This window comes from Schistocerca piceifrons, chromosome 4 (genome assembly GCF_021461385.2).
Source record: "Schistocerca piceifrons isolate TAMUIC-IGC-003096 chromosome 4, iqSchPice1.1, whole genome shotgun sequence".
NCBI classification, from domain to species: Eukaryota; Metazoa; Arthropoda; class Insecta; order Orthoptera; family Acrididae; genus Schistocerca; species Schistocerca piceifrons.
In genome coordinates this window covers 166,528,556-166,554,208 of record NC_060141.1, presented here as the reverse complement: position 1 = coordinate 166,554,208, position 25,653 = coordinate 166,528,556, and the positions used below count along the sequence as shown (strand labels likewise).

Here is a 25,653-nt window from a genome sequence, read left to right as displayed (position 1 = left end):
TTATGGCATAACTTAACTAAAAGAAGTGGTCGTTTGAATAGTACACATCCTTATGTACACCAGCATGAAGAACAATACAAAACAAGTCATCGGACTGAAGACCACGGCAACCACAACACGACAAAATAAGATTTTTATTTGAAGATGCCTCTCAGGTTTTCCGACAATAATAGGTTTCTTATCCGATTTCAGTTACGCCGCCCCACTATGTGTGTTGTGTAAAAGACTCGAAAGTATCCATCTTCTAACCCATCAATAGTATTGCAAAAAGTTGCATAACTTTTGAAAAAAAATATTATGCCAAAATATAGCAGAACCACTACATGTTGACCTTAATTCAGACGAACACTGCAACCACACAGTGCCAACTGCACACAAAATTCGTATTATTCTCTTTGGCTTCAAGTGTGTTATAAGTGCTTTCATTTGCTTCCGAAAACACAGATCAGAGCCATTATGTACACTTTGGCATTTCTTTAAGAGACAGAACTGCAATATTCTACTGCATAATAAATCAAGACACAGAGGTATTAAAGAAATTATCTGCCAATGGACGTTGATTTATGTCAATGGGATAAGTTGAAAATTTGTTCTGGCCCAGGATTCGAACCTGGGTCTCCTCTTTACTACGTAGATGAGCTGAACACTATGCCATCTGGACATAGAATGCTAAAAATCAGATGCAGGGAGTGAAACTGGAAGAAAATCGGAATTTTCCGTCAGCAGTCTTGAGAAACTATGAAAAACCTATTACTAGAGGGGCGAGCAGGGTTTGAATCCCGCTCCTCACAAATGCAACCTCAGCGTCTTAACCACTACGCCACCTCTCTCGGCAATTAGTAACAGTGAGAAGGCGAGGAACAGTAGCGCGTAAGATACATGAAAATCGTCAGTATCCGTCAAGTCCAATAACAGAAATTTCAGTCTTCTTTCATCCTCTTTTGTTATGTTTTTTGACTCGTGAGTGAAACTGGAACTGACGGTGTGTATCGCCGTCAAAAACCCCATGGAACGCGTTTTGAAAAGCCTGAGCCACGAATATGAATTAATTATACAAACGTGACATTAGAGGCGACAGCTGAAAGACGACAGTATGAGCAGAGTAACGATTATATAAGAAACAGTGACGGATCCGACAAAATGGTTCAAATGGCTCTGAGCACTGTGGTACTTAACATCTGTGGTCATCAGTCCCCTAGAACTTAGAACTACTTAAACCTAACTAACCTAAGGACATCACACACACCCATGCCCGAGGCAGGATTCGAACCTGCGACCGTAGCAGTCGCGCGGTTCCGGACTGAGCGCCTAGAACAGCGAGACCACCGCGGCCGGCACGGATCCGACAAGTAGAAAATAATTTTTCTTGTAAGGTGTCATAATTGACTGAAGGAGTTGAGAATAGAGGATTAGATTCGGAAAGGCGAGAGGGTACAGAAAGCGGTATACCGGAGTCTGCTAGGGGCGTCGTGGAGTAAGATGCAGGTGACAGTAGAGACGGCTGAGTGTCTGCTGGAGACAGGAGACAAAGCCCTCCAGACGTCGAGAAGAAACGGCGCGGAAAATGAGAGCAAGGAGGGAGACCAAAGTGAGAGGTTGGGGGGCTTACAGTCACTCACAGAGGCAGTGTAGTCGACAGTTTAAGGGGCATAGCGGTTGACACACAGCATTAACTGTCAAATTAGCCGCGTGGAAAGCAAGAAAATACGCTCTTTTGGCCAGAATATGAGGTTCGACCGAATAGGAGACAGGTCCTTCATTTTAAAGAGGAAAGAAAATAAGAAACTCAGTGGTGCAAAATTTATATCGCATTACCCACCAATAAAAACTTCTCAACATGTGGTCACTCATAATAGATAAGTTACATGAGAGTGGCAGCCTTCTAATGACACTCTTCGCTGACGTCACTGATAACTTTAGTACCGGTAGTTGTTTCACGATTGTAAGCATTTTGGTCACTGTCTTATCGAATTATGTTGTCCTCGCTGCCATCCAGCACGCTAGAGACGCAGCTCTTCTTGAACCATACTTTTTTGAAAAATTGTGTAGGTACAGAAACACAGTGCCTGTCCAGTCGTGTAAAATAGTGGGACTCTGAGAACGATAACAGTCACTACCTATATGAAATGTCAACAATAGAAGACAGTTGCCACATGTACAAACATTAATGTCCAAGAACCAGTGTTATTGTTGCTCCATTTCGAATGAGACTTTTTAAACCTATTCTGTAGGCGTTTTGACTGCGGTACACACGCTCTGAAATATACCGGTATTTGTACGGTCTCGCAGACTACTTCAGGGAAATATATTCGGGCCAATACACTACATGGCTAAGTGAGTTTTGTAAAGTATAACAAAGACAGTTTTATAATTATGAAATTCTTATTTTGTAATCCTTTAACACGGGTTGCTCCTCAGAATTCATAGCGTTGACAATCATTTCGGCGCTTTATTGTTATTTGTTTAAAGAGTTGCACTTTGTTTCTCGTATGACGAACTTTAAACATGTATGTTCTTAATTTCTTTTTGGTTGTTTCCAATGAACATATTGAGACAGCGAAGGTAGGCTATCGAATATACATCCAGAACTAATAAATATATCGATGATTTGGTTTCGGTTAGTTATTGCGTGACATTGTGGCAAATTTTCAGTCGTATACAAGGTATTTTTAATGTTTATAGCTGCCGCATTGTGACACGGATATTATTTACTGGAACTGTTACAGTAGAGTGAATCTTCGCAGCGGACCTCAACGGTATACCGTGTCTTGGTTCAAATGGCTCTGAGCACTATGGGAATTAACTTCTGAGGTCATCAGTCCCCTAGAACTTGGAACTACTTAAACATAACTAACCTAAGGACATCACACACATCCACGCCCGAGGCAGGATTCGAACCTGCGACCGTAGCGGTCGCGCGGTTCCAGATTGTAGCGCCTAGAACCGCTCGGCCACTCCGGCCGGCTATAACGTGTCTGAGACTTAATCAAATGTCCGAGAGTGGTGACGCAGTGGTCTGCACACTGCACTCGCATTCAGAAGGACGGCGGCTCAAATTCGCATCCGGCCATCCAGATTTAGGTTTTCTGTGACTGACCTTAATCGCTGCAGGCAAATGCCGAGATGGATTCTCTGAAACGGTGCGGCCGATTTCCTACCCCATCAATGAAACATTCCGAGCTTAAACTCCGTCTCTAATGACCTCGAACGCTAGGGGACATTAAACCCTCGTCTTCCATCTTTCCCTAATAATAATAATGAGCGCATGGCATTGGTAGCCGGGAGACCCCTCGCGGGGCGATTCGGCCGCCGCTCCACAAGTTCTTTAACGCCACTACGGCGACTTGCGAGTGAATGAGGATGAAATGACGATGAAAGACACTCAACACCCAGTCATCTCAAGGCAGAGAAAATCCCTGACCCCGCCGGGAATCGAACTCGGGACACCGTGCGCGAGAACGCTACCGCAAGACCACGAGCCGCGGACCCATCTTTCCCTGATCAAATGGTAACGAGATAACAACGCCGCAAACTGTTGTGCCGCCGCCAGTCTGCTGTAGAATCCCAGGTGTAAACAAACATGTGACTCAGGTACGGTTCGTGTGTTTATCCGTGCACTTGAAGTCAGTCTGTAGTGTTGTGAACGCTTCTCTGTGGATACGTTGTGTTGTATGATAGACGATCAGTTGATTGGGGCTGTTGTGTCATCGCATCGTCTTACTTGATACCATTATCTTGACTTCCAACCACTCAGTACAGAGACGTGGTGATTGGCTCAAATGGCTCTGAGCACTACGGGACTTACCTTCTGAAGTCATCAGTCCCCTAGAACTTGGAACTACTTAAACCTAACTAACCTAAGGACAGCACACACATCCATGCCCGAGGCAGGATTCGAACCTGCGACCTTAGCGGTCGCGCGGTTCCAGACTGTAGCGCCTAGACCCGCTCGGCTGGCTGGCTGGCGACGTGGTGACTATACGAAAAATAATGTCGGGTATATACGAGGGCTGGAACTTAAATAGTGACAGCTATTTATTCACAACCGATACAAAAGAGTTACATGTTTGCACCTGTTACTGTACTTCAAAGTAGTCACCAGCGTCGTGTAGAGCCCGTTGCCAGCGATGTGGAAAGCGTTGTATACCGTTAGCAGAGCCTGTTCCTTGATGCTGCGAATGGAGCGGTCTACTGCCTGTCAAATCTCTGGAACAGTTCTGTAGTGAATGCCACAGAATCAAATCAAAGTCACAAGGACTGAAGTCCAGGGAGTATGGTGGATGGTACAGTACTTCTCAGTCCCATCGACCGAACAGAGCAGCCACAGCTTGCGCTGTATGCACCTGCGGATTGTCGTGCATAATGGTGGGTGGGTTGCGCAGAAAATGTCGCCGCTTCTTTCGCAAATCTGGTCGCAAGTGATGCTCCAAAAACAAACAGTAATATTGTGAGTATTGTGCATTGACGGTCTGCCGTGGAGGAACGTAATGCTTTACGATAACACCATCACAGTCGTACACGAGAATCACCATAACTTTAGACCGCTTCATTCGCACCATCAACAGGACAGGCTCTGCTAACGGTATACAACGCCTTCCACACCTCTGGCAACGGGTTCTACATAACGTCGGTGACTACTTTGAAGGACAGTAACAGGTGCAAACATGTAAGTCTTTTGTATCGGTTATGAATAAATAGTTGCCACTGTTTAAGTTCCAGCCCTCGTATTTAATTTTGACATGTAGTGCAGCATTCAGTAGAAGTTGCTTGGCCTGGAATAATAGTGTGTAACTTACTTTTTGAATTCTCCTCGTGATTTGTCTCCTCCTGGTAGATGTTGAACTGATAGGATGCAGAGAGAGGCATGCTCAAGTTTCTGTAACCTATTTACTCAATAAATGGTGAAGTTCTAAACAGTTTCATGTGAACTACATAAATTAATTAGCTGTTCAATGATCTTCATTTAACTAGGAGGACACTAAAATATTATTAATCTGAAGGGAATGAAAAGATTTCTTCAGCCAGTTGCTTTTTGTTATATGGGAAATGAAAGGCCTGTTATTCAGTCGTCAGTTAGACAGAAATGAAAGGTCTGTTATTCAGTCCTCAGTCACATCTAGGACTTTTTTCTGTCACTTATCGATTCTTCGCTTCTGGAAACAACCTATCAACTTATTTATATAAAAAAGACCATGTTACACCTTGATTTAGTCCACATTAAAATGTAAGCGTCCATACAATTGGCTGGTTAGTCAGTTTGAAAGTCAGAAGGAAGCAAGGAGACACCATCTCCAATAGGACAAAGTCTTATAAAGTACTGCTGTGTTCAAACCAAATATCGGGTTGAAGACTGCTTTATTGATACTATATATATAAAGCAGAGAGTATGCGTAAATGTATGGGATCTTCTCCCAAGCCCTGGATCGATTTCAACCAAATTTAGCACAGAAACAGCAGGCCCCACGAGTATCGTCATTGTGGGGTTTATAACCTCCTAATAGAGTGGAGATATGGGCGAAAATTTGTTTATCCAGCATCTGGCATATAGGCTGCCTTGCATGACAGACATGTTGTGTGGAAACACTATTGCGCGGCCAAATCAACCTGCTTTGCAGGACAGCCTACATCTCAGGGGCATGAAACTATTTTCTGGACCCTGGCATGACATGTTTGTTGGAGTATTATCAGCCTGCTTTACTGAACTGTATGCAGGGGCTACATACGTCATGCTGATAAGATGGCTGGGGACAGGTTGAGAGGGACAGAGGAGGACATGGACAATGGAGAGGAGGAGAAAATGTAAAGGAGAGAGGGAAGGAGGAAATGAAGGGACAGAAAGAGTGGGGTGGAGGAGACAAACAGCTAGAGATGGAAGTAGGAGGTGACAGTGGGAGAAGAGATGGATATAGAGAGGTGGAGGAGGAAGTGTGCTCATTACATGTGACGAATGCATACGTGGACAAAGCCATGATAAGAGTAGTATTACATAAACATAGAATAATTCCTCTTTGTTGATGCAAATTCATTCACTATCTATGCAAGCGCGCTGAGCTACTTTAGAACTAGGCCCTATTTATAGAACTTAGTTCTTTTCAGCGAAATTCCAGCGATCTGGAAGCGGGACTAGAGCAAGGGGTGGGGGACGGGTTTTAAAAACTGAATGTTTTGGAGGGGATTTCCGGTTCCAGAATCTGCCTAACATCCAGGCGTTATTTAGACGCAAGGAATCGGAACTACGATAATGTGATTGTAAAGCTTAGTCTGAGCCAAAGAATATAAGCCTACTATTTGTGTGTAACTGTTTGTGTGTGCTCATAGAGTACAGATGACTCGCTGGACGTGAAACGGAGCATTAATGTCAAGCGTGTTTATTCCTGCCATGGATTCTCAACAATATAACTATGGGCATCAGAAATAACCGTAAAGAAAATGGAGCACAATGCATTTTCTGGTTTATGTATTCAAAACTGCTGTAGCATATTGAGATACTCTGAGGATGACAATTGCACGGATTTTCGAATAATATGAACATTATAAATATGCTTGTCGAACCTGCACAGCAGGTCTCTGCGCGCCTATGACTGTTTACAGCTTCATACACTGTTTTGAAAATTTAATTAAAAATTAAAGCTAAAATTCTGCATTGTCAGTGCAAAATGACTTTTTACTACGAAATCTGAAATGAATAAACTTTTATGATTCTTCAAACAGATATCTTATTTCTCACTGCGATGCGCCTTAGACATGTCGAAGAATCTGTGGGTGAGCATGAACAAATATTAGTCGAACAAGACGAACAGAAGAGAGAAAGGAACATCAATGATGTCATCGCTCGAAAAGTAAGGTTATATTACGAGAGTCGCCCAGAACGTAATGCACAATTATTTATCTAACACAGTGAAACGTACACACAAAAAAGAATTCTGTTACTTCTACACTCCCTGTTTCACCACATAACGTCCATCCCCCTGTACGGCCTTCCTCCAGCGAGACACAAGGGCCTGTATGCGCTGCCCATACCACTCCTTTTTCTGGTACGAATCACCTTTTCGTCATTGTCAGAATGCCCTGAGAGTCTAAGGGAGCTATGTCAAGGTTGTAGGGTGGACAGAGTGAGACCGTTCAATCCTGTTTAGTGATGTGTGATTTATTCCAAAGTCCTCGAACTTGTGTGACAGGCCGAGCGTTATCATCTTGGCCGCAACAATCACGTAGATTGTTTTGACATCGTAGTCGCAGGAAGCTCTTCTTGAGTTTTGCGTAATGTGTTCACGCACCTTGTCAGGTGTGACAGCCGTGAATGGCCTCCTCGAACGCTGCATTTCTTGGAGCTCTGGCAACCGCCTTCGCGTAATGGCCTCACTCTTTTCGCCCAACGACTAACCATATTTCTGTCGACTGCAGACGCTCCATAAACTACACATATACGTTTGTGAATGGTCCCAACAGTTTCTTTCCCCGTTGTGAGAAATTCAATGAGGACACGCTGCTTGTAACGTAGATCACTTGCAGACACCATTTGGAAACATTGCTGCAGAGAGAGTGCTATTTGTCGGAGGGAAGGAAAAATTTGCGCATCCTCTCCGGCAACTTCAAATAATGCATACCTAAAATTTCGCATTCGTACCATTGTTGTTGGCTGAGAAAAAATATAGTGTATTACTTTGTCGGCGCCCCTCGTATTACGTCAACTGGAATGGCTACCGGAAGTACACAAAAGCCAGATTGGGGGTTGCATTCTCACATTCCAAACCAATGACGAGTAAAATTACTTCCTCCTTAAAATTAACATGAACTGAAGCTGCTGCTATTACTCACACATTACCAAGACACACCAACCTCGGGCTCCACCGCTTCTTGATAAGACGTACTAACACGCCACCGGCATTGAAAAATACACGTTCGCAATTCGCTGTATGCCGAAAGACTTCAGGACTGGCGACAAACAGGCACTAAAATCAATATAACATTGCCTGCTAACTCTTGCAAGCACAGGAATGCTCTCCACCGACCTTTACACCACAACCCAACACATTGTTAATCTTAGAAAAGCAACACTTTCATCTCTCACTACACGACACATTAGCCATTTCAGACATTATATTCCTGAACTGCATCAAAGTCTAATACGTTCGCTAATGGACTGACACATCGCCGCTCTTACTGCTCTCAACTTAAAATACTTACAGTATATGGTATGAACAGATCTGAACTCTCCAGTCACGTCACACAGTATACAAGCCACTCCTGGAAAGCAAAGCAAAACAGCCACCAGTCATAGCTCCGTAAGGTACGGCCGCCTCAAATAATGTTCTTCCTTCTTCTTAGAAACCCCAGCAACTCTCCACAGTGCTGTTCTCTAATATACTGTTCTACCATGCGTGATGAAATATCTCTGCAAATGAATCCCGCAGACTTACCTTAGCATTCATCAATGCTCTACGCTGCAGACTCGCAAAACTTCAGTGATACCTTTCCCTCCAATATTGCAGTACGGTTGCCATCTCAGTTTCTCTGCAAATGAATGTGACTTGACAATGGGAAGTCCTAGGCTGATTGATTATCGAACCCTGATTCACTGTTTATCGTGAACAGTCACCTTAACCAGGTTAGACTATCAGAGCACGCCTTTTTGCCTGAGTGAAACTTCCCTTGCCGCTGATGTTTCCACCTACCTGAGGTTATGTGGGAACAGAATAGCACCAATGGGGAACGGAGTTACTGTAAGACGTTGGATTAACAACGGTTGGAGTTCCTGTAACAGAACTGAAATATAAATTTACAACATGTCCAGATGAACTGTTGCCATAATTGTAGGCTCAGTGAATAAGAAAGGTGCAATAATTGTGATGTACATTTCGGACTTACGCTTGCCTTCTGTGGGTTCTACATCCTCCAAGTCCGGACATTATGCCTGTTTACCTTCTCGGAGGTGTGGGAAGTAGTTTTATCGGAAAAACAATCTATATTACGGTAGCCATTATTTGCATCTATTCGTTGTAGCAATCTCCTAGCTAACTCAGCACGTCTGGGACTACCATCTGGCTGAAAAATTTGCAGGGGTTGCACTTGATATGCGCTGAAATGCAGCCGTTCGTGTAAAACCCGAATGCTTGCTGCTCTCAAAACACGACACTACGATTTCTGCTGACTGCGATGAAATGCCATACGCTCGGTGTCAATAGTGTCGTCACTTCGGGTCTACCACTTCTAGCTTTGTCACTAACACTGCAAGATTCGTCAAACTTTCCACACACGATCTGTTGATGATCTTCACATCAAGCAGATATTATTATTATTATAGCGGCGCTCCTAAACTATGTTACCTGTAACAAGAGAGAGAGAGAGAGAGAGAGAGGGGGGGGGAGAGAGAGAGAGAGAGAGAGAGAGAGAGAGAGAGAGAAAATAAATCATGCTGTCAGAGCACATTAAGAAGTGTATCTGCAGCGTCCGTCGCGTCCGCCTGCAACATCGGCATCCCGCGTGACAGGACAGAGATGCGGGATGCCTTCATCACAGCGTGAAACCAAAGCTGTACTGTACGACCGTGGCCGCTGCCGGTGACGAAAACACAGACTCGTGTCTCAGTCAAAGGCCGCCAGGGCCCGCTAACCGAGTACCGCGGATCGACAGAAGCACCAGAGGTCGCGATCAACAAGCGGACTATTTTCCTACGCCACTCACGTGGTCGAAAATAGTCCCACAAGATCCATCCGCCAACCGGCCTTATAAGCCTTAGCACCTCCGGCCATAAGACATTTCAACAAGCCGCCCACAACGCACCTCGTCTGCTGGTAGTCTAGACTCGTCAGGAGTGGAGGAGTGGTAGCTTCGGGCTGCGCCTTAAGAGTGTCGTGTAACGGTGGTCTGGCGTCCCTTGACAGCTTTGCGGTAATGCTATGCCGACCACTCTCTAGTAGTTCTGCTTCCGTATTTTCTTTGGTGGGCTTTCTCTAGCGAGAGACTTGTAAGGAAAACATTTTATTTTGTTATTCTTCTGTTATAGGATCCATACTTTGCTTCTTGCTTAAATTGTGTTTTGTTTCGACTACTTTATCTACATCAGCAATGTTCTTTTTTTCTGATTTTTCGCAATAAAAACAGATTGAGCAATATCGTTCGCGTTTTGGCTCTGGTACCGCAGTGTCCATAACATCATGAGTTAAGCTACCATCCGGAACAAACCGCACAGCTGTGTTTAGTATTTATCGTTAGCCGGCCGAAGTGGCCGTGCGGTCCTAGGCGCTGCACTCTGGAACCGCGAGACCGCTACGGTCGCAGGTTCGAATCCTGCCTCGGGCATGGATGTGTGTGATGTCCTTAGGTTAGTTAGGTTTATTTAGTTCTCAGTTCTAGGGGACTAATGACCTCACAAGTTGAGTCCCATAGTGCTCAGAGACATTTGCACCATTTTTTGTGATCAGGAAAAACTTTGCGACGACGTTAAATGAAGCAAGTGCACTGAAATGAAATGAATGGATCGATGGGGATGAAACCAGTAAAGATGTAATCATATCAGTACAAAAAGTACAAAATGCTGAAACTGCAGTTTAATGAATATATACAGTGGCAATGGAAAATAGGTGAAAACATGAGTGAAAATGAAAGTTTGCCTACTGCTCACGAAAATTAGGAAACCTGAGTTCCAATCCCGGTCTGGCGTAAAGATACATTTGTCACGAAATATTCATTACATTTCAGGTTCAGCATCTCTAAACGGTTTGCGCTGATACCATTTCATGTGTTTGTATCTTCACCATCGATTTCATTTCAGTACATTTAAAACAGTTAATCGTCTTTGCATATAGTCAACTCCTTCACGTAGTGGACTCCTATATCAAAAACATAATTGAGTCTCCCTTCCTATCTCAGTTTATGGTATTGAAAAAGCCTGCTACTGTGTATGTTATTCCGGACTCCATGGTCGCATTTCACATCCGTAACGGACTTTAATTTTTCTGACTAACTTTGCATGCTATACAGGGTGTTACAAAAAGGTACGGCCAAACTTTCAGGAAACATTCCTCACATACAAAGAAAGAAAAGATGTTACGTGGATATGTGTCCGGAAACGCTTAATTTCCATGTTAGAGCTCATTTTAGTTTATTCAGTATGTACTGTACTTCCTCGAGTTACCGCCAGTTGGCCCAATTGAAGGAAGGCAATGTTGACTTCGGTGCTTGTGTTGACATGCGACTCATTGCTCTACAGTACTAGCATCAAGCACATCAGTACGTGGCATCAACAGGTTAGTGTTCATCACGAACGTGGTTTTGCAGTCAGCGCAATGTTTACAAATGCGGAGTTGGCAGATGCCCATTTGATGTATGGATTAGCACGGGGCAATAGCCGTGGCGTGGTACGTTTGTATCGAGACAGATTTCCAGAACGAAGGTGTCCCGAAAGGAAGACGTTCGAAGCAATTGATCGGCGCCTTAGGGAGCACGGATCATTCCAGCCTATGACTCGCGACTAGGGAAGACCTAGAACGACGAGGACACCGGCAACAATGGACGAGGCAATTCTTCGTACAGTTGACGATAACCCTAATGTCAGCGTCAGAGAAGTTGCTGCTGTACAAGGTAACGTTGACCACGTCACTGTATGGAGAGTGCTCCGGGAGAACCAGTTGTTTCCGTACCGTGTACAGCGTGTGCAGGCACTAGCAGCAGCTGATTGGCCTCCACGGGTACACTTCTGCGAATGGTTCATCTAACAATGTGTCAATTCTCATTTCAGTGCAAATGTTCTCTTTACGGATGAGGCTTCATTCCAACGTGATCAAATTGTAAATTTTCACAATCAACATGTGTGGGCTGACGAGAATCCGCACGCAATTGTGCAATCACGTCGTCAACACAGATTTTCTGTGAACGTTTGGGCAGGCATTGTTGGTGATGTCTTGATTGGGCCCCATGTTCTTCCACCTACGCTCTATGGAGCACGTTATCGTGATTTCATACGGGATACTCTACCTGTGCTACTAGAATATGTGCCTTTACAAGTACGACACAACATGTGGTTCATGCACGATGGAGCTCCTGCACATTTCAGTCGAAGTGTTCGTACGCTTCTCAACAACAGATTCGGTGACCGATGGATTGGTAGAGGCGGACCAATTCCATGGCCTCCACGCTCTCCTGACCTCAACCCTCTTCACTTTCATTTATGGGGGCATTTGAAAGCTCTTGACTACGCAACCCCGGTACCAAATGTAGAGACTCTTCGTGCTCGTATTGTGGACGGCTGTGATACAATACGTCATTCTCCAGGGCTGCATCAGCGCATCAGAGATTCCATGCGACGGAAGGTGGATGCATGTATCCTCGCTAACGGAGGACATTTTGAACATTTCCTGTAACAAAGTGTTTGAAGTCACGCTGGTATGTTCTGTTGCTGTGTGTTTCCATTCCATGATTAATGTGATTTGAAGAGAAGTAATAAAATGAGCTCTAGCATGGAAAGTAAGCGTTTCCAGACACATGTCCACATAACATATTTTCTTTCTTTGTGTGTGAGGAATGTTTCCTGAAAGTTTGGCCGTACCTTTTTGTAACACCCTGTATAGAAACATTTGCTCTCTATTTTTCATTCAACAACAGACAAACGCCAAAGATCGCCCTATTACTCCGAGACACAGCTGAAGGCCAAAATTACTGCGTATTTACTAGAACATGTGCTACCTAGTGCTTGTGGACAATGTTAGAAGCTCTATGACGCTGTTCGCGTATGATACTATTGTGTTTAGAACAGTCTCAACGCTAAAAAGTTGTAGCGAAATGCGGAAGACTAGCACAATGTCAACGGCTGCAGCAGTAATTGGCAGCTGATCATCAAATATATATTTAAAAACAATAACTTGCTACGCGTAAGTAGATGGAAAGAACTGCTATTGTGTGACTGCACCATTATCGAACGATGATTGAAAGTAGTCACATCCGTTAAATATCTGGAATTATGTGTACGGACTGACGTAAAGTGGAACTACACACAAAGCTACTAGCAGGACAGCCACATACCAACCAAAGAGATTCATCGCCCTAATTCTCACCCAGTAACTGCAACACAGCGACGGAAGCAGCTTACATAGCTGTTGTTCCACCGACACTTGTTCTGGGTCTCTTGCCAGGTAGGATAGTCAGGCCCAGTTGTCTAGCAGTAAAGTACGTGCCTGGAACCGAACGGTCATGGTATCGAAAGTCAGTTAGACCACCGACTTTTTTTCTCAGTCTGCCTTTAACCAAGCCTTCATCTTTCTTTGATGTGAAGAAAAACGGCACACGTTTCGGGTTCCACGTTAAACTGTACGTTAAACTCCAGCTGTAGACGCTACCAGAGAGGCGAACAGTTACAAAATGTAACGTATCACTAACAGAGCGCCTGCACTAGGCTTTTCCGTCCTCTTTTTGGAGTACTGCTGCGCGCTGTAGCATCCTTACTAGATAGGATTGTCCGCAGCTCATGGTCGTGCGGTAGCGTTCTCGCTTCCCACGCCCGGGTTCCCGGGTTCGATTCCCGGCGGGGTCAGGGATTTTCTCTGCCTCGTGATGACTGGGTGTCGTGTGATGTCCTTAGGTTAGTTAGGTTTAAGTAGTTCTAAGTTCTAGGGGACTGATGACCATAGATGTTAAGTCCCATAGTGCTCAGAGCCATTTGAACCATTAGATAGGTTTAACGGAGTACATCGGCAAAGTTCAAAGAAGAGCAGCACTTTTGTATTACCCCGAAATAGGGGAGGGAGTGTCACCGACATGATATAGGATTTGGGGTGGGCAACACTAAAACAAAGGCGTTTTTCGCTGCGGCGGAATTCTCTCACGAAATTTCCATCACCAACTGTCTCCTCCAATGCGAAAATATTTTGTTGACGCCGACTTACGTAGGGAGAAACTATCATCGTAGTAAAGTAAGGGAGACCAGAGCTCGCACGAAAAGAAATGGATGTCCGTTTTTCCCGCGCGCTGTTTCGGAGTGGAATAATAGAGTTGGTGAAGGTGGTTCGATGAACCCTCTGCCAGGCACATAAGTGTGATTTGCAGAGTGTCCATGAAGATGTAGATCACGGTGTTGTTTTCAGTTGCATTTCCAAAAGGTCGTAATCTTACAAGATTTAATGATTATATTGTTCTGCCTTTTTCCAAGTAGTCTGTGAGGATTATTCCTTGGGAATCCCAGATAACAATGGCCATCACCTTGCCAGCTGACCAGATCGCCTTCTTCGATGCACGTCCTCCAGCCGGTGTCCGTTGTTTTGACTGCCGTTTTGATTCTGGTGTATAATGATGGATCCGGGTTTCATCAGCAGTCACAAATCGGCGCAGGATGTCTTGCTGATTGCTATTAAACAACGGCAGACATTGTGTTGAAATGTTGTGCCGATACGCTTTTGCTCGACTGTGAGCATCCGCCTCACACACATAGCCATTCTCCTTGCAGAATGTTGTGCACCCTTTCTATTGACATGCCTAAAGCCTCAGCAATCTCGCAAATTTTTATTCAGCGGTCTTGCATTACAGCATCATGGATTTTGTCCACGGTTCCTTTGTGGTTATCTCAACTGCGCTGCCGGAGGACGCTTCGTTTTTGGTGCTTGTTTGATCACGTTCAAGTTCATTAATTTAGACTGAAGAGCGAAAGAAACTCGTACACCTTCCTAATATCGTGTAGAGCCTCCGCGAGCGCTCGGAAATGCCGCAACACGACGTGGCATGGACTCGATTAATGTCTGAAGTAGCGCTGGAGGGAATTATCAGCATGAATCCTTCAGGGCTGCCCATAAATCCGTAAGAGTTCGAGGGGTTTGGAGATCTCTTCTGAACAGCACGTTACAAGACATCCAAGATATGCTCAATAATGTTCGTGTCTGGGGAGTTTGGTGGCCAGCGAAAGTGTTTAAACTCAGAAGAGTGTTCCTGGAGCCACTCGGTAGCAATTCTGGACATGTGAGGCGTCGCATTGCCCTGCTGGAATTGCGAGTCCATCGGAATGCACAATGGGCATGAATAGATGCAGGTGATCAGACAAGGTGCTTACGTACGTGTCACCTGTCAGAGTCGTCTTGAACAGTCCCCTGCAGACTTGCAGAGTCCATGGATTCATAAGGTTGTGTCCATACTCGTACCCGTCCATCCGTTCGATACAATTTGAAATGAGACTCGTCCGACCAGGCAACATTATTTCGAGTCATCAAGAGTCCATTGCCGGTGCTGATGGGAACATGGGAGGCGTAAAAATGTGTCGTGCAGTCATCAAGGGTACACGAGTGGGCCTTCGTCTCCAAAAGCCCATATCGATGCTGTTTCGTCGAATGGTTCGCAAGCTCACACTTGTTGATGGCCCAGCACTGAAATATGCTGCAATTTGTGGAAGGGTCGCACTTCTGTCACGTTGAACGATTTTCTTCAGTCATCGTTGGTCCCGTTCTTGTAGGATCTTTTTTCCGCCCGCGGTGATGTTGGAGATTTGATGTTTTACCGGATTCCTGATATTCACGGTACACTCATGAAATGGTCGTACGGTGAAATCCCCTCTTCATCACTACCTCGGAGGTGCTGTGTCCCATCCCTCGTGCGCCGACTATAACACCACGTTCAAACTCACTTAAATCTTGATAACCTGCCATTGTAACAGCAGTAACGATCTAACAACTGCGCCAGACGCTTATCTTATATAGGCGTTGCCGACCGCAGCGCCGTATTCTGCCTGTTTACATATCTCTGTATGTGAATACGCATGCCTATACCAGTTCCTTTGGCGCTTCAGTGTAAAAGTAAATGGTCTTCAATGATGGTGCAGAGTCCGCGTGAATTTCAAAAATGGCTCTGAGCACTATGGGACTTAACATCTGTGGTCATCAGTCCCCTAGAACTTAGAACTACTTAAACCTAACTAACCTAAGGACATCACACACATCCAAACCCGAGGCAGGATTCGAACCTGCGACCGTAGCAGTCGCGCGGTTCCGGACTGCGCGCCTAGAACCGCTAGACCACCGCGGCCGGCGCGTGAATTACATCCAGTTCTGTTTTGATTAGTGCGACAGGCCAACCCTTCTAATGAAAACGTTTAATAACAGCACGAAACTCCGTTTTCTCCATTTTCAATCGCAATCGACATACTGACCAATTCAGATCACATGTCTATGACATCTTCTTCATCGCTGTCCATTCCATCTTCTACTCATGCCAATGATGCTTTCATCAACATCAGAACAACTTCAATTCCTAAATTGTAAATAGTGGTATCTTTCTATAAACCCTACAACATTCCAGGCGATAATTACAGGATAAGGAACCAGAGCATTCGACCTTCGTGACGTCTGCTCGTACGTCCAGGTCGCAACCTTCCAATCCAAACAGTTAAAACGCTAATATCTCCACACATACAGTACGGCGGAATGCCAGTTGTGGCTCTGTACCAAAGTAGTGTGTTTTCCATATTACGTGTTTTCCATTTTGTAATCTCTTAAACCTTTCGTCTTGAAACATTAAGAATAAAATTTTCTTGTTTTATTAGATTATTAGACAGCCACTGAGGCAGAACAGTGTGAAAAACAAGTGTTACATACATTAATTTACATACATTAATTGAACACATATTAGGTGGTTTCAAATGGGACCACTGTGCGTGACATGTCGTCACTTTTGGTGGTAAGATAAAATGCAGTTCCTTTCTACAGTTTGGCATAGGGCTACTTGACAGACAGCACACTTCGGTCTGGTTCTGTGAGGTTCCCTGTTTTTGGTACAGTTTACAGTGAGCCTTGAGGGGAATATCAGTAGATCCCTGAACAATAGTTTTACATTGTTTTGCTAATGGTTCTTTGATATCACTCTTCGAAATAATGCAGTGGAACATTGATTTTTTGATTCGAAAATCGAGACCACTGTCTTCAGCTAACACGTCATCTCTGCTTTCATTGCTACTGTCAGTCTGAATTGGAATCAGGAGAAATTCCTTTCAGAAGACACGACAGAATTTCCTCTTCCTTTACTTCTGTGAGTGTGTGTCGTGTGTGAAACTGGAAATGCAGCAATCTGTTGCAGCTGCTCATGTTGCCCTTAGAGCTGCAGTGGTTTGAAAAGGAACCTCGACAATAATTATGAAAAAAATACATAAATGTAATTATTATCGCGATACACTGAGTATAAATTTGAACACGACCATTTTCCGTACCTAATCGATGCGCAAAACATGCCTTATCGAGACAAGTTCTATCACGAAGCTTCCTGGCAGATTAAAACTGTGTGCCGGGACCTTTGCCTTTCGCGGGCAAGTGCTATACCAAAGTGAGGACGGGGTGTGAGTCGTGCTTGGGTAGCTCAGTTGGTAGAGCACTTGCCCGCGAAAGGCAAAGGTCCCGAGTTCGAGTCTCGGCCCAGCACGCAGTTTTAATCTGCCAGGAAGTTTCATATCAGCGCACAATCCGGTGCAGAGTGAAAACCTCATTCTGGAAACATCCCCCAGGCTGTGGCTAAGCCATGTCTCCGCTATATCCTTTCTTTCAGGAGTGCTAGTTCTGCAGGGTTCGCAGGAAAGCTTCTGTAAAGTTTGGAAGGTAGGAGACGAGATACTGGCAGAAGTAAAGCTGTGAGGACGGGGCCTGAGTCGTGCTTGGGTAGCTCAGTTGGTAGAGCACTTGCCCGCGAAAGGAAAATGTCCCGAGTTCGAGTCTCGGTCCGGCACACAGTTTTAATCTGCCAGGAAGTTTCATATCAGCGCACACTCCGCTACAGAGTGAAAATCTCATTCTGGAAATTTGAAAACAAAAGACAATCATGCACCGCATATAAAAACGGCTCCTACGTTTGTTAGTCTGACTGCTAAGATTCGAAACATACGAAGTTGTTCAAGCTGCAGCCGCTTCAGGGCAGCATCTACTGGAGGCGTAAAAGGTGGCTACAGATATAAATACTGTGCATAAGCCACTAAATGAAAAAATCCAAGGTGGCGTCAAACGGAGCTACACCGTCTGAAAGGGTTGAGCAGGACAGAGGAGCGAGCTCGGGCGGAGGCCACAACTGGCGGCCGTCCTGTTCTTTTTGGGAGCCTCGGCGGCGTTTCCTGAGCCGGCAGACAGCGTGGCGTCGCGGCGCGGCCTCGGCCCACCGGATGCACCTTGCGCCTGGGCGCCCGCCCGCCGCCCGCTAATCGACAACTCCTGTCGACAGTCGTCGCGAGTAATGGAGCGGGGTTGTTCCTGCGTCGACGGCTCATATAACATGCCGCCGAGCAGCACCGCGCCGCGCCGTAGACGGAACGTTTCGCAGCGGGACGGGAAAACAAGAGAACCACGGTAGCCGTCTCTCTGTCTCACAACTAGGGTTGGGCAAACGGTAGTCGCGTTCCAGCACACCCGAGATTTCCCGATGCGATAGCGTATTGAGCTTGTTCGAACAATCACGTGACTTTTGACCCGCGTGGCGTGGTGTAGCGGACAAAAAGGAAACTACGAACTAGCCACAACAATAAGCTATGGCTCTACTTAAAATCTGACAATTTCGTGAAGCACTGGAGAACACTGCGTTAAATCCTATCAACTGAATAATCTCCTATTGTGTTTGAACTAATTTTTCGAGTTCTCACACAGTTCTGGAATGTATGGATATATAAACATTTAAACATTAAAAAACAGAGGCACAAAGGGCATAAGCATGGGCCAAGGAAAGAACAAATTTGAAGTGAAATGTTTAGCCTTTGCAGATGATATGGCATTGATAACTGAAAACCGAACAGACGCAACAGTTACGCTTGATCTGTTACACGAGATTGCTGAAAAGACTGGGCTAAAAATATCCTATGAAAAAACCGAGTATATAGAACACAAACATAATACAGAAAAGTTATGAAAACAAAGTATGGAAAAATTAAAAGAGTTGATAGATTCAAATACCTGGGGGAGTGGATCCAAGCCAATGGACTGGATAACACAACAAATAAAAAAAGAATAAAAAAGTTAGAATTTGCATATAAATTAACACAACTACTACCATAAGAAATCAATATCCATACAAGCAAAGATTAAACATTATAATTCAGTTATTAGGACACAAGCAACGTATGGATCAGAGTGCCCCACACTGAATAAGAAATGCGAATTAAGAGAACTAGAAAAAAAGAGAGAAAAATATTAAGAAAACTTCTAGGTCCTGAGAAAAACAAGGAAAATAGGTGGATTAAAAGGAGAAATGAAGACCTATACAAAAATACAGAAAAGATCACAGATACAATGAGGAAGAGACGGCTAAAATTTTACGGACATCTAAAAAGAATGGAAGAAACACGCATTACAAAGAAAATTTTTAATTACGTTAGTAAGCTGAAAAAAAAATTGTAGGATGGATAGAAGCAGTAAAGAAAGTTGCCAACAAAATAGGTGTTACAGAAGAAATAATACGTGACAGGAATAACTTTAGGCTACTTATAGAAAACGCAAACTATGAAGAAGATGAGCCAAAACCTCGACCCAAGAGTGTGTGGACAGATGAGCAGAGACGAGCAGTTGGCGAGAAAATGAAGTAGTACTGGGAAGAACGGAAGAAAAAGAAACACCATAAGTCTTAAGTTGTATGCGGTCCATAGCTGGCCAAATTCATAAATAAAAAATAAAATAAAACATTTAAGCTGATTTTTATGTGAACATAAAAAACAAAGACGAAAAATTTGTCCTCAAAAATGTTATTTGACTTAGCCCAGTATAATATTTTATTTGTTTATGAGAGGCGGTGATGATTTACCAAGTAGGTAGAAAATGAGCAGTTCACTCCCTTTTCAGATAGTAAAAGAAGAGATGAAAACGTTTCGATATTTTAATTTGTTTTAAAACATTCAGATGAAATAATCAAGACAATCGATCAAGAATTAAATGCTGAACTAACTCTGGACGTGCGAATGCTCGGCAAATAGAATCATAAAATGTTTTGTTTATTTATTAGTTGCCGTTGTTACGCATGATCTGAAACTTATAAGTTATTTCAGTCCGTATTTAACACTCATTTTTATTTTTAAAATCCATAGTTCATTATAAACGCTGAGACCTGTCGTTGTGACAGTAAAAACAAAACTCACTAGATCACACGCCGATCAAAAGCTGGAACAGAACCCAAGATTTACCGAACTGTGTCGTAAACTGCTCGAACAGTTAGTGTCGTTTCCAAACAGAGCACTACCCATAACCAACTCCTGGACCTTCGCCCAGCGTAATAATTTTACACTGTCGCTGCGTCATCTGCTGTTCAGTGTTGTTAACTCGTTAAATGTATATTTATACGGTGTCCATACCGTTAACAAAGAAATAAAAGCAGGTTTCTGAATAGAGCTAATACATCTATTACACACCTTTCAAAATGCTTTTTAAGTCCTTGGCAGAGGGTACTTGTCATTATACCACATGTTACGGTTCTTCTCGTTACAATCGCGTATGAAGTACGGGAGTAATAGCTCCTTAAGATGCCTCTACGCCTCTATGTTAGAAGAAATATTAAGGAAAGGCAAACCTACGTTTCTAGCATTTGTAGACTTAGAGAAAGCTTTTGCCAATGTTGACTGGAATACTCTCTTTCAAATTCTAAAGGTGGCAGGGGTAAAATACAGGGAACGAAAGGCTATTTACAATTTCTACAGGAACCAGATGGCAGTTATAAGAGTCGAGGGGCATGAAAGGGAAGCAGTGGTTGGGAAGGGAGTGAGACAAGGTTGTAGCCTCTCCCCGATGTTGTTCAATCTGTATTTTGAGCAAACAGTAAAGGAAACAAAAGAAAAATTCGGAGTAGGTATTAAAATCCATGGAAAAACTTTGAGGTTCGCCGATGACATTGTAATTCTGTCAGAGACAGCAAAGGCCTTGGAAGAGCAGATGAACGGAATAGATAAGTGTCTTGAAAGGAGGATATAAGATGAACATCAACAAAAGCAAAACGAGGATAATGGAATGTAGTCGAATTAAGTCGAGTGATGCTGAGGGAATTAGATTAGGAAATGAGACACTTGAAGTAGTAAAGGAGTTTTTCTATTTGGGGAGCAAAACAACTGATGATGGTCGAAGTAGAGAAGATATAAAATGTAGACTGTCAATTGCAAGGAAAGCGTTTCTGAAGAAGAGAAATTTGTTAACATCGAGTATAGATTTAAGTTCAGGAAGCCGTTTCTGAAAGTATTTGTATGGAGTGTAGCCATGTATGGAAGTGAAACATGGACGATAAATAGTTTGGACAAGAAGAGAATAGAAGCTTTCGAAATGTGATGCTACCGAAGAATGCTGAAGATTAGATGAGTAGATCACATAACTAATAAGGGGGTATTGAATAGAATTGGGGAGAAGAGGAGTTTGTGGCACAACTTGACAAGAAGAAGGGACCGGTTGGTAGGACATGTTCTGAGGCATCAGGGAATCACAAATTTAGCATTGGAGGGCAGCGTGGAGGGTAAAAATAGTAGAGGGAGACCAAGAGCTGAATACACTAAGCAGATTCAGAAGAATGTAGGTTGCAGCAAGTACTGGGAGGTGAAGAAGCTTGCGAAGGACAGGGTAGCATGGAGAGCTGCATCAAACCAGTCTCAGGACTGAGAGCCACAATAACAACAACAAATATTTTTTATTCTACCATCAGACATGGTAGACCAAAAAAAAATATTTTGCCATGCATAACGATCACACATCCAACTCGGTCTGTACTATAACAATGAATACTTTAAATAATGTACTTATCAACCTACTTAAGAAACAACTTTTTAGATTATCATGTATGGAGGACCCTGAAGAGACAGACACATAGGGAGATAATGGGAATCCGGTGCATCAAAAAGAAGAAGAAAGGCTGAGACGGTTATATCCAATCAAGTTACAAGTTCGTGTATGAAGAAATTTCTTAACAAACCTTCAGGTGTAGCTGCTACGGAGACATCTGTCGTGTTTCTTAAGTTTGTGAAACGGAACCATATCAGGGTCGAATGAGTCTGTTACTCTTTTTGATGCAGCAACAGAGTTGCGTGATACTGCTGTGATCCAAGATCCGAGCCGAATAAAGAGTTAAAATGTGAAAAGATTTGTGACTCACAAAATCAAGAGCAAACTGTTCATATAAGAGAGTCATTTATAGAATTACACCCCGCGAAACTGGTACTTCCAGTAACAAATTCGCAGAGTCATTACTTAATACACAACGGTCCCCAACAAAACGAAGAGAAATCTGATGAAAGTTACCCCAAAGACGCAAATAAGACGTTCTAGTACATTTCATTTTACTACAAGATTGAGTAACGGCGAAAAGCAACAGCACAGATGGTTAGCTTTCTCCGTGTCTGAAGATTAAGTTTATTGTTTTCCATGTAGACTTTTTTGACATTTGTAGACACAGATGGTAAAAGAAGGATGTTGTGTATGGAAAGATCCAAATAGGATATTGCAAAGACATGAACAAAGTCAAACATACATGGATTGCATGATTAAGTGGATGGAACTCTGTAAAGGAATCAAATGGAAAACAACAAGTAAGTAAAACAAGGGACTGAGTAGAGAATTACAAAAGTACTGATATAGCTTGTATGAGAGATTGATCAGCCTCACACAATATGGTATTTAGAGCTCTGCCGTAGGGGAAACAGCGGAAATTTTATAGACCTATTTAAATTGTTATCCAAATACGATCTAAACTAAAAGAGTACTTGCAACGTATTAATGAAAGGTAATTTTGTCAAAATTATCTGAGCTGCGACATCCAAAATGGATTAATTACATTAATATCCAAATATGTTATAAACGAAATTATAAACTAAGTCAAACAGGTAAAATATTATGCCTTCATGCTCGATTTTACGAGAGATGTGAGCCATGTGGAACAGATATCGAAATGTTAAGCTTTTGCAGTTCCTCGACTGGAGAGATAGAGGTACATTGCGTTGGGTTTATTGCAGTCGCAGAAACAGCGGGAGAATATTTAACAAATGCCATTTACAAAATGAAGCAGAAAATAATGGCCTAGATATCCAGGACTGTCGAGGACAGGGAAATAACGCCGCCAATATGGCTGGCTTTCAGTAAAGGTATCAGACCAAGAATACTCAACATTAATCCAGGGGGTATTCTTCACGCTGTACGGATGCCATTGTTGGAGTTTGCGTTTGATAGCTGCAGCAGTCACTTGTGCAACAGATAAAACATTTTTCGATTTCATCAATTACGATTTTATGGCCTTTTTCAAGCAACAGTTGGGATCTTATAAAAACTAAATCAAAATTGGAATTTAAACCTCTCTCTGAAACACGATGGGCAAGTAAAACTGGAGCGGTAAAAGCGATATTTTTACAATTTGAAGATTTCATCGAAAACGTGAATGACGAGAAAAATAAAACTGATGATTCCGAAACTCTTAGCGACTGTGAAGCGGTCTTCAACGAAATGTTATCATTTGAGTTTATTGTTGCAATGCACGTGTGGAACGAGATTTTACTGCATGTGAATAATGTAAGTAAACTATGGTAATTGGTTTAAGTTTACGTGAAATGTTAGTGATACTTTGCTTTCATTTCGTCACTGAATTCAAGAACTCTATAATACATCATTCGAAACAAGCGTTGCAGAAGCTCGATTGTTTGTACAAAAAAGAAATAACTAACTTGGGACACAGTTTAAAAAAAAAGGCTGCACAGAAAAAACGAATGGTGGGTTATGAACAAATCGATGAACCTATACAATCTGTTGAAATGTGTTACAGAGTTGACTTTTTTAACACAATTATAGACACTGTAATAGTCGGCATTGAATGTCGAGTCAAAGCGCTCAACGAATCACTTACTTGAAATCCTTATCAAGGGAAATAACGATGTAACTCAATACTTCGAGAAAGAAAAAACAGAGACCTGCAACCTTACGAACTTCATGAGGAACTCCAGCCTTTAAAATCCAATTCACTGGACTTAAGCAAAAGCGTGAACAAAGTTGTTCAGTACATTTTAGCAAATAATTTGGAAGAAGTTATAAAAATGTTCACATAAAAATGAGAATCATGTTGATATTTCGGGTCAGTTATGGCTTCAGCCGAGAGAAGCTTCTCAAAGTTAAAATTTATTAAGACTTACTTGAGAAGCACGATGAGCCAAGAAAGGCTATCTGCGTTGTCAGTACTTTCAACTGAAGCGGAGACAGCAAGTGGTATTAACTATGACGTAGTCTTAAAAAAAATTCGTAAGGCGAAAAACCGCAAAGTTCATCTATTTTAATTTTGTTCGTTTATTATAATTTTTGTCCTTGCAGTAATACTTGTATAGTATACTAACAAAATTTGTGTGTAATTATTATTGTATAATTCAGCTCAGCCGGCCGGTGTGGCCGTGCGGTCTAGGCGCTTCAGTCTGGAACCGCGTGACCGCTCCGGTCGCAGGTTCGAATCCTGCCTCGGGCATGGATGTGTGTGATGTCCTTAGGTTAGTTAGGTTTCAGTAGTTCTAAGTTCTAGGGGACTAATGACCACAGATGTTAAGTCCCACAGTGCTCAGAGCCATTTGAACCATAATTCAGCTCATTTAATTTAACATTTTCTTTCGGTCTGGGAAAAGAAGGAGGCCTCGAGAAGCTGTCTAGCGCCGCCAGTGGTGTTGTCCTCCTTCGTCTAAGCTTCATACATCCTGTCAGTCCCATTTGTTGTGGATCCCACACACTTTGAAACATCCCCTTAGAAAAATTAACAATGACAGTGCTGATAAACCTCTTACATTATTTGTTTTTCAAACAGCTGAGCAAAACTGAACGTTCGTAGATATTTCTCTCTTTACTTCTTCTGATCAACACTAAATTGACACAACATTTTTTGCGCAACGCAATCTGACTTTCAATAATCCCTACAAAAGAATGGCCCTGACTAACGATAACCTATACCTTACATGACTCACTTACCCCACAAAAATCTTCGTTACTCAAACTACTGCAATACAGCGAGCGCCAATACTGCCAGCTGAAGGCATAGCTAGCAAATGAAAGATTTTGATGGCGAACAAACAATGTATTTACCTTAATAGTGTTCAAAAGTCATACATATATCTCAGTTCATGACATCCAGTCTTACAAATTTCCTTTTTCTGACGGACACACGTCCAGATCGTCCGCTCTCAAAACTCTGCCATCTCTCTCCCCACATCCACCACTGCTGGCGGCTCACCTCCAACTGCACAACGCTACGCACAGTTCACATCCAACTGCCCAACTCTACAACAGCGAATATTCCAACAATGCCAACCACCCACAGATTGCACACAGAACAGCCAGTGATTTTGATATAGTGCTACGTGGCTTTACCAACATAAAAACCTAAACAGCTTACTTACAACTTGAACCACGCTCTGAGATGGGACACACAAGTGGTTTGAAAGCAGTCTTCTATGTAGACTAAATTTTCCTAGTAACCTGCCAGTCAACCGAAGTTCTGATCGGTAGTCAACGCACCCCACTCCTCGTACGAACGACGCTTTTTTTTCTGCATTCGCCTGCTTTACAAGTCGTTCAGCAACGGTATCTCTACCGCGAATGTTTTGTTTCTGCACTTCAGCTGGCTCTCTTTCCATTTATCTGTATTCTCTCGATGAACGTTCTGCTCAGCAGTCATTTCCGTAACAGTGATCGTCTTATTAGAGCTAACGGTCCTCTTTAACGCCTTCCTATC

General features: G+C 43.1%; 1 protein-coding gene and 1 non-coding gene across 2 annotated transcripts in view; both read left to right on the top strand.

The window, feature by feature from the left end:
* LOC124795694 (ankyrin repeat domain-containing protein 33B-like) overlaps window positions 1–25,653 on the top strand; it is a 123,679-nt gene that overhangs the window by 30,467 nt on the left and 67,559 nt on the right. The window lies entirely within an intron of this gene.
* Trnas-cga lies at window positions 17,312–17,388 on the top strand. The gene has a single exon. It is a non-coding gene; the product is annotated as a tRNA-Ser (tRNA).